The 14,809-nt window shown below is 35.0% G+C and overlaps 1 long non-coding RNA gene across 1 annotated transcript in view; it reads right to left on the reverse strand.

The window, feature by feature from the left end:
- Window positions 1-1,948: 1,948 nt before the first annotated feature.
- LOC144292708 (uncharacterized) overlaps window positions 1,949-14,809 on the reverse strand; it is a 28,843-nt gene continuing 15,982 nt past the window's right edge. The window contains exon 4 of the long non-coding RNA XR_013360052.1: window positions 1,949-2,091. This is a non-coding gene — a long non-coding RNA (uncharacterized LOC144292708). The remainder of the gene's footprint in view (window positions 2,092-14,809) is intronic.

The raw sequence follows: 14,809 nt of genomic DNA on the forward strand, positions 1-14,809 counted from the left end.
CATATTTTAAAAAATATTTCAATCCTATTTTAATGGAGGAAAATACTGCTTTTTTGCTGATGAAATTATGACATATTTATCCTTTTAATAAATTTGGGATTGCTTTAGACAGCTGTAAAAGGATTTGTCACTGGACACCTCTCTAAAATCAAAATTATGCTAAAATTATGGAAATGAATTATTCTCATAGAATGTAGGTTAAAGAGAAACTTACTTTATAATTAAAGCCAATCCATCACAATCACAATCAAATTAACCTAATCATTTAAAATTCAGCATTGCACAACTAAATAAATATGAATCTGAGGGAATATTTATGTAATAGTATTTTCATCATCATACATTGATGGCCCAAATTTTAATATTTGAAAGACCTTGGCAGATAGATGCCATTTAAATAATGGGATGAATGAGATTGCTTCAGGGAACAAGTAGAGGGGAAAATAAGGTCCAAGATAGATGGTACAGTTTTCATTTTTTGGTGGGATAGATAGAGACTTCAGGAGGCTGAATGGTAGATGAAAATTAGGATGGGAGAACAAATGACACCCTCCACCCCCACCCAGTAATGGAATGGTCAGTATTTTGCATAATGCTAACTGGTGGAGTAATAGGAGGATAGTCAAGTGACCATAATACAGTTAGCAGTATGGAAAGCAAGAGTTCAGACTAGAGCATTCTCAGGACATAGAAGGGAATAAATCAGATTGGATGGGTCCGAGGTGAGGATGGGAGGTAAAAAAATCAGTCTTTGAAAATATGCCTCGTATGTTGTAGTGATCATCTTGGTTCTCCTCTGAAAAACGAAGTGGAAAAAAAAATACGGGATTTAATCACTGGGCAATGGAATCTCTGAGATGTGAAAGGCAAACTTCATAAGAAATTTTAGAATTACCACTAACTCTAGATAACTATATACCTCTAGTAAACAGGAATAGAGAAATGGTACAATTATATAACTAACTAGTTAAAACTATGAAATATGTAGTTCACTTACCTTCCTCATTAATTCAAATCAATATGGTAGGTAGAAAGAAAAATTGGGGGGTGCCTGGGCGGCCCAGTCGGGTAAGCAGCTGACTCGTGGTTCTTGGCTCAGGTCTTGATCTCAGGGTTGGAAGATAGAGCCTCATGTCAGGCTCATACTCAGTGAGGAGTCTGGTTGAGATTCCCCTACCCCATGTGCCCCTCTCATTCACCCTATCCCCAGTTCCTACAGTCTCTATTTAAAATAAATTTTAAAAAGAAATAATTGGCCTGATTTTATAAAATACAAAGAATATTTTCCCAGGCATTTCCAACCTTTGTTGTTTCTATGAATTCTGCTAGCTGTATATGCTAAGATAGTTCATTGGATGTCCTTTCCATGTACATAGACTGTATATATCCTAATATGGTCACAGGTAGGAAGACGTTTGGTTGGTTGGTTGTTTTTTTGGGGGGGGGGGGGGTTTGGATAGCTCCAAAAAAAGATAGCAGAGGAAATCATGAAAAGTATAAAGGTGGCAAACCAAAACAGTCTTTTCTCTTGTTATCATTTTGTAGCAACTTAGCTATAGCTCAAGCATGTCTGAAATTCATTGAAACTGCAGATGTCTTCCTTCTCTTACAGATTTTGGGCAAGTAACTGAGGTGATCTTTTATTTATTGTAATGATAATGGTAATAAAATAACCACTAGCTAAGCATTTTGCAAGTATCATCACACGTAGTCCTTATTTTAATAGTCTGACTCTAGGTTTCCATGTTTACTGCTCAATCCCATTAAATCCCATCCCTCCCGTTTCCCTTCTAGCCCCACATTTGGACAAGTTGGTAAGAAATCCAGGGTGCTCCTTCCTTTGTCACTGGCAAGAAATTCTAGCCACAAAGGTTCAAACCTTCAACCCAGCCCCATCCAAAATGAGAGCACCAAGCCATATTCTTTTTTTTAATTCTTTTATGCTCTTCTAGGACCTGCTTGAGGGCTGCTTGGTTTTCCACAGGAAGTGTATGAGGGATAAACCTTTTCATACCCTCCTGGTGGGTATGTATACGTCATCAGCCTCAGCATCCAAACCAAATTTTTCTTGTGTGTGAGGTTTGTCTGGATCTGCAGAATAATTACAATAATTTAGTAACTGGGTAAATAATTTACATTATCTTTATGTTACAGAAAAGTAACTTGAAATATGTAACAGCTAAATTACTTACTTTTTCAGTGTCCAGGCTGTGGGGTCTGAATTAGGCTACAGTTGCAAGTCTGCTAATTAATTATAGATCTGATACTGAAATCGTGTTATTTTTGATATTGAAATCTTATTTCATTCATATAATTAATGTAATAATCCATTTTTTCTCATAAAGTGAACCTTAGCATAACTAATTTTGAACTAACCAAGCTAAAATCAATGAAAGCCACCATCTTTCAAAGAAAGCAGTATAAAAAATTTACTTTGTACCAAACATCAAACAAGAAAGTAAACAAGAACAAACAACAAAAAACAAAAAACCCTCTAATTACTTCTGAACTTATATAGGCCTCTATCTTTGATAGCAGTATAAATAAAACCAAAAATTAATAATGAAGATTCTCTTGTCTCCAGAAATCTCCAATCTTCTAAAAAATGACATATCCTATCCCACCAACAAAAACTACTATATATAAAAAATCCAACTCTACAAAAGGAAGAAATAAATAGTCGCAGCATAACATCCTAAGAAAAGATGCAGAGAAAAGGAAAATATTCAGCAGCAAAATATATTTGCTGATACAAAGGAAACTTTTTTTTAAGATTTTTTGTATTTATTCATGAGACACAGAGAGAGAGGCAAAGACACAGGCAGAGGGAGAAGCAGGCTCCACTCGGGGAGCCTGGTGTGGGACTTGATCCCTGGACTCCAGGATCACACCATGGGCTGAAGGCAGGCGCTAAACTGCTGAGCTACTCAGGCATCCCCAAAGGAAACTTTAATCCTACTAATCAGTAGGAATAGAATAAAAAAATAATGTCACATAAGCATTAGAAAAGAGAAGTACAAACTCATAGATAAAAAAGTAGTAAGATGATGATAAATAGGTAGAATTGAAAATATAGGATCAAGAAAAGAAAGATAAATTATTGGCAGGGAGTCAGATGAGCACATCTGTGTCTGATATTATAGGCAATGAGAGAAGATTTGCGGTCATACATAGAGGCTCTGTGACGTCACTTAAGAAAAGTATTGCACCTGGGAGCCTGGGTAGTTCAGTTGGTTAAAATCCTACTCTTGATTTCAGCTTAGGTCATGATTTTAAGATTATAGGATTGAGCCCTGAGTTGGGTGCTGGGTATGCAGTCCACCTGGGATTCTCTCTCTACCTCTCCCTCTGTGGCTCCCCTCCCCACCTCTCTCTTCCTCTCTCTTTAAAAAAAAAATAAACAACAACAATAACAATAACAACAAAAAACCCACAAAGGTATTCCATAAAAACAAGTATGGATTGAAGTCAGATTACAAAGGAAGAAGGAATTTTTTTATTGAAGTATATTTGACATACAACACGGCATACATTTAAGACCAACAACATGTTAATTTGACATAGTTTTTTATTGTTAATATGACAGCTCTTATAGCAGTAATTAGCACCTCTATCACCTTATGTAATTATCTCTTTTTACTGGATGGAATGATTATGTTCCAGTCTCACAATAAGTTTGATGATTGTAATATAATCATTATACTGCGCATTAGATCTCTAAGGCTTATTTACTACTCTTAGCAAATTTATACCCTTAAACAACATCAGTACATACCCACCACCTCTCCCATCTCCTTGTAACCATTTTATTTTATTTTAAAATGAATTTGGCTTTTTAAAATTCCACACATAAGTGATAGCATTTGATGGTTGTCTTTCTCTGACTTATCTCATTCAATATATAATGTGCTGAAGGCCCATCCATGTTGTGGTAAATGGCAGAATGTCATTCTTTTTTCATGACTGAATAATATTCCACATCATCTTACCCATTCATTCCTTGACGGACACTTAAATCTCCCTATTAATGCTGCAATAAACATGACAGTGGATATTTCTTTGATGTCCTCTTTTCATTTCCTTTGGGTATATACCTAGATGAGGAATTGTTGGATCGTATGGCAGGGCTATTTTTAATTCTTTGAAGAATCTCTCTATTTTTTTCCATAGTGCCTAAACCAATGTACAGTCCCACCAACAGCGTATAAAGTTTCCTTTTTCTTCATGTCCTCACCAATTTGTTACCTCTTGTCCCCTTGATGATGCCCATTCTAACAGATATGAGGTGATGATATTTCCTTGTGGTTTTGATTTGCATTTCCCTAATGATTAGTGATACTGAGCATCTTTTGGTGTACCTGTTGACCACTTGCATGTTTTCTTTGCGAGTAAAAGTGTATTTACTTTCTCTGCTCACTTTTTATTTTTATTTTTATTTTTTTTCTGCTCACTTTTTAATCAGATTGTTTATTCCTTTATTATTGAGTTGTTGGGGTACTTTATATATTTTGGATATAAACTCTTTGTAAAAATGTCCTCCCATTTTTTACACTGCAACTTTATTATTTATTTTGCTGTGCAGAAGATCTTAAGTTTTCACAGCACTATTTGTTGAAGAGACTATCCTCTACCCATTGGGTGTTCTTAGCTCCTTGTCAAATATTAGTTGACCATGTATTTGAGAGTTTTAATTCTGGGCTCTGTATCCCATTGCCCTGTGGGTTTATTATTATGCTAGTATGATACTTTTTGTATTACTACAGATTTGTAATATAGTTTGAAATCAAGAAGTGTGATACCACTGGCTTTGTTTTTCTTCCTCAGAATTGCTTAGGTTACTTGGATCTTTTGTGGTTCTAAGCAGATTTTAGGAATTGTTTTCTGTTTCTGTGAAGAATACCATTGGATATACTTCTAAATTACTCCTAATTCTCTCTCTCTCTTTCTCTTTTAAAATAAAGTGTAAGGTTTAGAAATATTCCTTAAGAATTACCTAGAATTATCAACCTGTAGTTGTTAGGCAGATCATGTTTATATGCTTAAACAAGATATTTAGAGATGAAGTCAAAGAAGAGGTAACTAGGCATCTTGATCTTGTAGTTATAATCTATAGGAAAACTTGAATATTATTATATTGGAGGCAGGATTTTACTGTAAGAGTGTTTGAAAAAAGAAATAATAGAATGAATCCATTATTTTAAAATGGTCACTCTGTCCGTTCTGTAAAGAAAAGACTGAAGAGAGACAAGAGTGGGAGGAGGAAAAGTGTGTGCAACTGAAGTCATGCAGATTAGATAAGATGGTGCCTTGACTAAGGTAACAGCACAAGTAGTAAGATGTAATGAGGTGTTGGATCTTACCAAAGTATGGATGATAAGACCTACTAATGGATTTGATTTAGAATATCATACAATAGAGAAATCTGTAGGAACTCTATGAAACAGGAAGAATAGAGCTACCATGAGATAAGGAATGTTGACAAAAGGGCTGATTTATGGCAAGTTATTATGGTTGAGATATCTACTTGATCTCTAGTTGGTAGTGCAGAGGAGATAAATATAGTACTATACATAAAAGAGATACTTTTGGTCTGGATATAGAGTCCTGAGTCGAATAGAGATGCTATGTATAACTTTGTAGAGGGAACAAATTGACTAGGAAATGGGATTAGAAGAGAAAATGCATCAAGACTGAACGTTAATCACTCAAAAGTATCTCTTTTCCAGCAAGAGCTTTAGAGTTAAGATGGACCATTGAAAATTATTCTTCATTGGGGCAAGGGAAATGGGCTTTTATACCCACCATTGACTGAATAAGAAATAGAAGTTCCCCTCAGGAAGGAGGAATGACTTTGGTAAGGTCCCAAAAAGAGCTATAAACCACTAAAACTCTCAGCAGCCAAGGTCACAAGTGCTTCTGTGCTGAAGTGGGTATCTGGGTTGCTCATCATGAAATCTAATACAATCCATTTCTTAGGGCATTCAGATGCACTCGATTAACATAATGTTATAAAGATTGCTCTTCAGATTCTGTTGGGCTTCATTTCCAGGGATAAAGTTGTAAGAGGAAGATTAGTTTGGTAAAGTGCAACCCCTGACTCGAAAGCTCCTCTTGCTGGCATAACTGTATAACCATCACCATCTCCTCTCCCATACTTTCTAGATTGTCTATATAATCAACCAGCAGGGAACTGTATCCTTCTCGGGTGAGGTCTCTGTGTTTTTCTAGTCACAGTGGAAATTAGTCAAGAGAATACCAAAGGACAACAAAGTGAGTCCCTTGATTTTCCAAGTTAGGCTTCTCTACCCTCCCCATTATGCAGCAAAATCCTACTTCCTCTGATGATCAGGACCTATTCATCCTTGCCAGGATTAACCCTTCTCCTAGTCTACTGGGCTCTAATCATGAGACAATGTGATTGGGAGTTGATTGTATTTGGAGGTTTAGTGGAAATATGGCTCTGTTACCTAGTGGAAGTATTTTGTCTATGAGGCACGGGACCACTATACCCGAAGAGCCCAGAGTCATAGAGGTGGAAAGCACATATTTCCTAAGTAGGTTGCTAGGAGGCAAGGTAAACAGAGCCACAGATAATTTCATTCCTTGATTCTCAAACTAATGCAATTTACCAATTGAAGACAACTCATAATAATAATTGGTTTTGATGTCTGGGAGAATTACTCTTGATCATCTGGGGGAATCATTTTCAAGATGACACTTGAAGTGTATCTTCAATAGGCCATTCCATTACTCTATCAAGTTTGCAGCTTCAAGGTGTCATAACACATAGCAGGGCTAGTGGTTCTTATAATCAAGAGCTCACTACAGCCACATATTCTTTGATCTTATGTTTTTCCTGTGGTCTTGTGCAATTATCAGCAGATCAAATACTCTATAATTCCTTAGATACTGTTGCTATCTAAAACACTGTAAGCAGGAAAGGCAATCCCATAACAAGAACTGGGTCTATCCCAGTAATGATAAAATGCTTTCCCTGTGAGGGTGAAAAATAGTCCACTGTAATTAGTTTGCCACCAAATGGCTTGTTTCTTCAGTAAATGGTGCTGTTTCAGGGACACTGGGTTGTTCTTTGTTGCTGTAAGATGGGCAATAGACAGAAGCAGTGGTTAGATAACCTCTGGTGAGCTATATAGCCCCTATCCTTGCCACAGTAGCAACTATTGTGCTATTACTGGAATGGTCATGAAAGTGACTGTGAACATCGACTGTTGGGGTTATTCTGTGTATTTCATTGTTAAGTAGTTTCCCCAAGTTCCCATTTCCATAGGTCTTAGAACATACCTCATTTTCAGATCTCCATGTCTCCATAATTCCATCCATTTCTTGCCCTTCCAGACTTTTTTCCAGATTTTTCCCAACTATCCAAGTTGTTTGACATTTGTATTACTTTGTTAGAGCTGCTATAGCAAAATACCACAGACTGAGTTGCTTAAACAATAGAAATTTATTTCCTTACTGTTCTCATAATCCGAGATCAAAGCTTTGGTAGATTTAGTTTCTACTGAGGTCTCTTTTATTGGCCTGTAGATGGCTGCCTTCTTATGTCCTCACATGACCTTTTCTCTATGTGCCTATCTGTGGTGTTTCTTTCTCTTATCAGGACACAAGTAAGACTGGATTAGGGCCCCATCCTGATGGCCTCAGTTTATCTTAATGACATTGTCAAAGAACTTATCTCATAGCATGAACGTCTGGAGGGTTGGAATCTCAACAGATCCATTTAGTGAGGGACACAATTCATCCCGTAACATCATTTTCCATGAGTTCATATATACTCTAACCATAGGCAACTTTTCTTTCCACACAAAGTAGATGACCAGGTAAAAACACAAAATTCTACCCACTATGACAACATTTCTTTACCAGTGTCTTGTAGGCTACTCTTAAATAGTGCCATAGCATAGCCCTTAAACATAGTCAGTTTGCACTTACATATTGACCTGACCCTACCTTGAGCCAAGCTTGAACTTTTGCCTCTTTTATACATAGATCACATGTCAGAACTGAAGAAGAGGCTATGGTAAAATATTTGTGGATGACATGGGAGTGTGGGCACATGAAGCTTGCATTTATCCTTTTGTTTGTTCCTACTCCCAGATGTATGTCCCATCTTATGATGGGTTGCTGTTGGGTTTACCCAAACTCAGGATTTGGTAGCTCTGATAGTACCTGGTTCATAATGGGCAGTTATGGCTGCACAGTACTTGATGTTCTATGGTCAAAGAAGTATTCCTACCAAGTTTATTCAAAGTCAGTTGTCTTCCATGTTGTCAACCAGTGGAATTTTCCATTTTCTTGTGCTTCATGATGCTTGCAACCATTTCTCTAAACATATTTACTACTTGAAACAAATCTGCCTCCTTGGGGTTATTTCACCTTTTAAACATGCTAAAAGAGGCCATGACTTGTTTTCTTTTGCTTTCATCCAGAAACGACCTATAAAATGATTCATATGACTTAAAAAACAAAAGTAACATTATTTTTTCCTAAGATCACTCTCTAATTTGTTGAGTCTGGATCTGTCACGAATTTATGATTGATTTACTAGTCATTTTATGAGAAAATGGCAAGGATCCTCTTAAGTTATTGAGTCACAAATGAACAGTATAACTCTTGGCATGATTGCGAGGCTAAATCAAACCTCAGATTGATTCATTAGACTATGAAGCTAAGACTCCTTGTGTGAGGAAATAAACTGAACAGCTGCTTGGTGTTGACTTACAGCCTTGTTGTAAATAGCTGAATAGATGCTGTCCTCTTGGGAGATTAGTATTTAATCTTTAACAGGAAATTTCAAAGTATTTGCCCCTCAGGACAAGTCCATAGGTGTAAAATATGAATGTTAGAGTATCTCACATGGATAGATAGTTCTGATAAGGAGCATTTTTCCTACCTGAGACTTTTTTTCATTTGAATGTATTTACCTGATTATGCTGCATCAGTGTCTGCCTCAAGCAGGGCAATGAAAGTTCAGATCAGCTGAGTTATGGAAAAGGGCTGGATAAAAATTGCCAGCAACAACAAGATAGGATTGAATTCAATTACCAAGGAGAGATTCTTAAAATAAAGCAAAGTGTGTTTCATACTAGAATAAAAGTGATTTTTACTCTTTCAGAAAAGAATAATTTGTCATGGAGGATGAATGAGCACTCAATCTGACCAGTAGTAAATCAGCTAAACTATACTTCGGGATAATAAAATTAGAAAGAAGAAAGAGAAAGAGATCTCTTAGATTTAGTCCAATTATAAGGACTTCATGTCCAAAGCATTTAAGTTAGAATCAAGTTAATGTCATTTCAGAGGACACATTTCCATCACTATAAAAATATAAATTACTTCTTAGTCTCACATTGCAATAGCCTTTTGAATAACAATAGCTACAAAGGGACATCATTTGTACTATCCATCTTTTTTTTTTTTTTTTTTTTAATTTAAGTCTAGAGTCTCAGAATTGCCAAGGGAAAGTTAAAGGAAGGGAACAGTTGCAACCCTATGGATATATGGTACATAAGCCAGTTATATTGAAAAGAGATGTGGAAAACTGTCATTGAGCACTGATACTAGTGCTTCAAAAAATAAAAAAATAAATAAAATAAAAAAAGAAGGAGGAAATATCTTTAGCAGGACCTGCTCATAGTTCTAGCTTTTTTCTCCATAATTTTGTGAATAATGTCATCCTGGAAATACATGATAATTTAATATGCATCTAACAGACATACATCCAATATATATACTTAATGATTTGATACTATTAGAAGATCTCATTATTTCCAATATCCTATTATTTATGCTAAATGCATGAGACATCTGCACATAACTGTTTCCATCACTGTAACTGTCATAACATTTTATGGAATTAAAAGAAATTGTGAAAATTTTAATAATTTTATCAATTCTTATTATGTAGACAAAAGGTCATACTCATGAAAACAAACTATGATCTGAAAAAAAGCAATAGGACAGCTAAGATATCTGCTGATCAGTTGAATAAGAGAGGTCTAAATTTAGCAGGTTGATTTATACCCTGTGTATATTACACAAAGTAGGAGTTTTCAAAGCATGATAACATGAAACCTAAATGACAACAGGAATCTCTAGCTCTTGTGCTTAGAGGAGAATTCAAAATGATAAAAAGGTAAAATTAAAATTAAAATTAAACCTCAACTAAATAGCACCTACATAGCTAGCTAGCTATAAGCAAAATTTTCCACTATAAAAAAGGACATTAAACTATATGCATGTAATTGATGAATATTTATTGCTGGAAACAGAAGAAATTTGAGATATATTACCCTGCAACATATTTGCACTTTCTTTTAATAAATTTTAAGTAGAAAAACAAAAGCAATCTGGAAGAGTAAATTCAGGAATTAATGGTTAATCACAATGCCACTGGAGATATTTAAACATCATTTTCAATGGTAAAGACCAGGCCATATTTTGCAAGAAAACTAATAGCTTTTTTTGAGGCTTAGGATTTATAAAAATATAAAGGAAAATGTATCTCAAAGAAATGAGAGCTCCTAATGTTTAAATCAATCGATAAAGCAAACCAATCATAACAACACCAAAACAGGAAAAGAGAAGCTGATACATTTCTAAGGATGGAAAAAGAAATCCATAGCATGGATAACTGGTGTTCTTAATAAAGAGAAACATGGTAAACAAAAATATTTTTGAATAATTAACAAAATAAATTTAATCAACAAACAATTCTGTTCAAAAAAACACAAAAAATAAAAACTAGGAAACAGAAAAATAAACAGAAAAATAAACCCTGGTGTTTTACTTTGGCTCCATAAATTCAAATCCATGAAGATGGTGAACATGTAAAAGTTTTAACTTACAAATTCCATGCTTATCCATGTTAAGTTTTTATTAATCAGCTTTCTAAATGAACATAAAACTTTATACATATGAATATTATATTTTTCCTGTAAAAAGTTGAACACACAAACTGGCAAGGTAAGTTAAAGAGTATCTGTGAACAAATATGGTTATAAAATAAAGTATTGTAGTTCTTCTAAAAATACAGAAACATAATATGAAAACTGTCAGTTTGAACCAAAATACAGGTGTTAGCAATTTTAGTTAAGACATTGTGATAACTGAAAAGAAAAAACTTAGAGATAAAAACTCAGTAGAAATGTTGTATAGCAAAAAAGTTTGCTGATACAATAAAATTATGAAATAGACTGATTTCAAAACTTCTAGAAGCCAAAACCAAAACTATACTAGAAATATTTTACCTTAGTGGTTAAGAGTATAACCTCTACCATTTACTAATTACATAATCCTGGGTTAGTTACTTAACCTCTAGATGCCTCTATTTCCTCATCTGTAAAACAGAGATAATCATTCTACCTACTTCATGAGGACGCTTTTGTCCTTAATTTAAATGAGTTTCTTTGGTTTAAATGAGTTAATAAATAAATAGAACACATTACTCATAAGAATCAAAGAAGTATGAGTGATAAATTGTAGAATAAAGTATAAAAGATACTGACTTTAGAATAAAATATATCAAATTTAGAATCAGAAAACCTAACAGGTCAGCGATTAAGATACCAAATAGAGAAAATGGAAGAAGTCATTTATCCCCCCAAACAAGAACATTCCTTGGAAAGAAGGAAAAGCAACTGCATTAATAATAATAAACCTACAAAACATAAAAAATTTAGACCTTGAGTTTAAGAAGTTTCTGTCAATAGACCACTAGGCCATAATACTTTTTAGAAAGCCTGATCTAAATATTCCTTAGGAAAATAAGTTACAACAAATACATGCAGTGGAGTAACACACAATGTGATATAGATCTAAGTGATTTAGGCAAGAGGCATCTACGGTTTGCTTTTGAATGAGGAAGAGTAACTTAAAGAACAGTAACTCTATGAATATAATTATATATAAATGTGTATGGAATTTGAGAGTACAAATGGGAAGAAAATGACTGAAAACATTTCACTCAAAAGCAAGTTTTCTTGTGTATTTAGGTCGAAGAGAAAAAGAAGGAACTTATTAGTCATATTGATCAGCTAGGTACAGCAAGGAACATATCTCTGCTTTAGAACATTATCTTTAATCATGAGAATGACTTTCTCATTATGAGCAAGTCCTTTTGATATTCCATTTAAGAACTTACTGCTTTGACAGTTGCATTTCTAATAAGCAATTAGACCTAAAGGAAGGTTTCTCATCTAAAGGACTGTCCTCTAAGAAACAAATTGTGTTAGAGGATCAACAGATAGCATCCTTTGCCCTGTTCATGGATTTCTAAATATGAGTCCTTGAAACAAAACCAAAGGGAAAATGTTGCAAGCACAAACACTGCTGGTAGGCAATGGAGAGTAAAAGAAGCCACGTAGCTGACATCAAGATGATATGTGGGTGATCTTGCTGATTGGATAAGAAGGTAGTCTTAGAACCGGACTATGCAGCCCAGGGCTACTTAGCCTGGTGTGTCAATAAAAATGTTGTAAACCTGATGACATACAAAACCAAGGCAGTAGTTGTGTTTCAGTGTGCAAAACCAATACCATCAGAGATAAAATGTGATGGGTCAAAGGACATGTATAGATGCCCAGTAGCTCTACCTAAGTCTTCTGCGCTACCAGCTTAGAGTTGCCAGAGGCAGCTCCATGAACAAAGTTATCTAGCTTCAAATTGGAAGTCCCAGTAAAAACCCTTATCTTACTACCACAACAGAATATAGAGATATAAATGCTCTGGTAAAATAAAAAGTGAGTTTCTAGTTCAAGTATCAAATGCTATTTGCTTTAATACCAACATTAAAAAAAAAAAAACAGCAACTAAGAATTCATTACTTCTGATCTTAAATAGTAAAATTCCATTAATGTATTGTTGTAGAATACATAATTCATATATTACAGGTAATAGGAACATAGATATATTGTTGGGCTTTTTTTTTAAGTTTTTAAATTCCAGTTAACATACAGTATAATATTAGTTTCAGGTGTACAATGGAGTGATTCAATACTTCCGTACATCACCCAGCGCTCATCATGGACAAGCGTGTTCCTTAATCCCCATCACTTGTTTAACCCACCACCTTCACTCCCCTCCCCTCTGGCAACCATCAGTTTGTTTTCTGTAGTTAAATCTGTTTATTGGTCTGTCTCTCTCTCTTTTTTCCTTTTGCTCATTTGTTTCTTAAATTCTACCTATGAGTGAAATCATATGGTATTTGTCTTTCCCTGACTTAGCATAATACTGTATAGATCCATCCATTATCATTGCAAAAGAAAAGATTTCATTCTTTTTTTATGGCTAATACTCTCTTTTGTGTGTGTGTGTGTGTGTGTGTGTGTGTGTATACACACACATACACATATATCACTCTTCTGTATCCATTCATCAGTCCATAGACAGTTGGGGTGGCTCTATAATTTTGTTATTATAGACAATGCTGTTATAAACATGGAGGGTGCACATATCCCTTTGAATTAGTATTTTTGTGTTATTTGGGTCAATACCTAATGGCACAATTGCTGGATCATAAGGTTCTATTTTTAAAGTTTGGGGAACCTCCATATTGTTTTTCAAAGTGGCTGCCCCAGTGTGCATTCCCACCAAGAGTGCAAGAGGGTTTCTCTCTCTCCATATCATTACCAACACCTATTGTTTCTTGTGTTGTTGATTTTAGCCATTCTGACAGGTGTGGGGTGATATTTCATTGTGGATTTGATATGTACTTCCTTGATGAGTAATACTGAGCATCTTTTCACCTGCCTGTTGGCCATCGGATATGTCTTCTTTGGAAAAGTATCTCTTCAGCTCTTCTGCCCATTTTTGGTTATTCATTTTTTGGGTGTTTTATAGGTTCTTGATAGATTTTGGATACTAACCCTTTATTGGATATGTCATTTGGAAATACCTTCTCCCATTCAGTAGGTTGCCTTTCAGTTTTGTTGGTTGTTTCCTTCACTGTGCGGGAGTGTTTTGCTTTAGTCCAAGTATTTTATTTTTGTTTTTGTTTCTCTTGCCTCAGGAAAGATATCTAGAAAGAGGTTGCTGTGGTGGATGTCAAAGGGGTTACTGCTTGTGTTCTCTAAGATTTTTATGTCTTTAATCATTTAGGTCTTTAATCATTTTGAATTTATTTTAGTGTATGGTGTAAAAAAATGGTCCAGTTTCATTCTTTTACACGTTGCTGTCCAGTTTTCTCAGCACTGTTTGTTAAAGAGACATTGTTTTTCTCATTGGATATTCTTTCCTGCTTTGTCTAAGATTAATTGACCATATGCTTGTCGATTTTTGGGCTCTTAACTATGCTCCCTAAAATCTTCTGAGCCATGGGATGCTTTAAAATAAGATGAAAATGATAAATCTCGCTCTCCATAAACAGTACACATTCATGCATAAAATATGTTAACAATACCAGGGCATTGACAAGCCCCTTCAGTCAGTTTAAAATCTGTTCTGGAGAAGATATATTTAAACAAGTCCTTGCTATTTCTGGAATCAAATTCATATAACCTACAGCAGAGTAGACCTTGATAATTGAGTTTCTAGTGAATAGCGCATGTGCAGCTTCTTGACTGGAGGGAGGCCGTCATTTGGGAGCAATTCAACATGAGTAATGGATGGATATATTTTTCTCTTTGGTTTCTGTTAGGTCTCAGAGGAAAAAACAAAACCAAAAACATATCAAACAGATTCTAGGTTGTTATACCATAAGTCTAGAACACTGTGGATTAGTGATAAATGTGGAATGACAGCCTTGCTTTTAACCATGGACCTTAAGAAAAAGTTTATGAATATTCTTTAT

The sequence above is a fragment of the Canis aureus genome, chromosome 2 (assembly GCF_053574225.1).
Source record: "Canis aureus isolate CA01 chromosome 2, VMU_Caureus_v.1.0, whole genome shotgun sequence".
In the NCBI taxonomy this organism is placed as follows: Eukaryota; Metazoa; Chordata; class Mammalia; order Carnivora; family Canidae; genus Canis; species Canis aureus.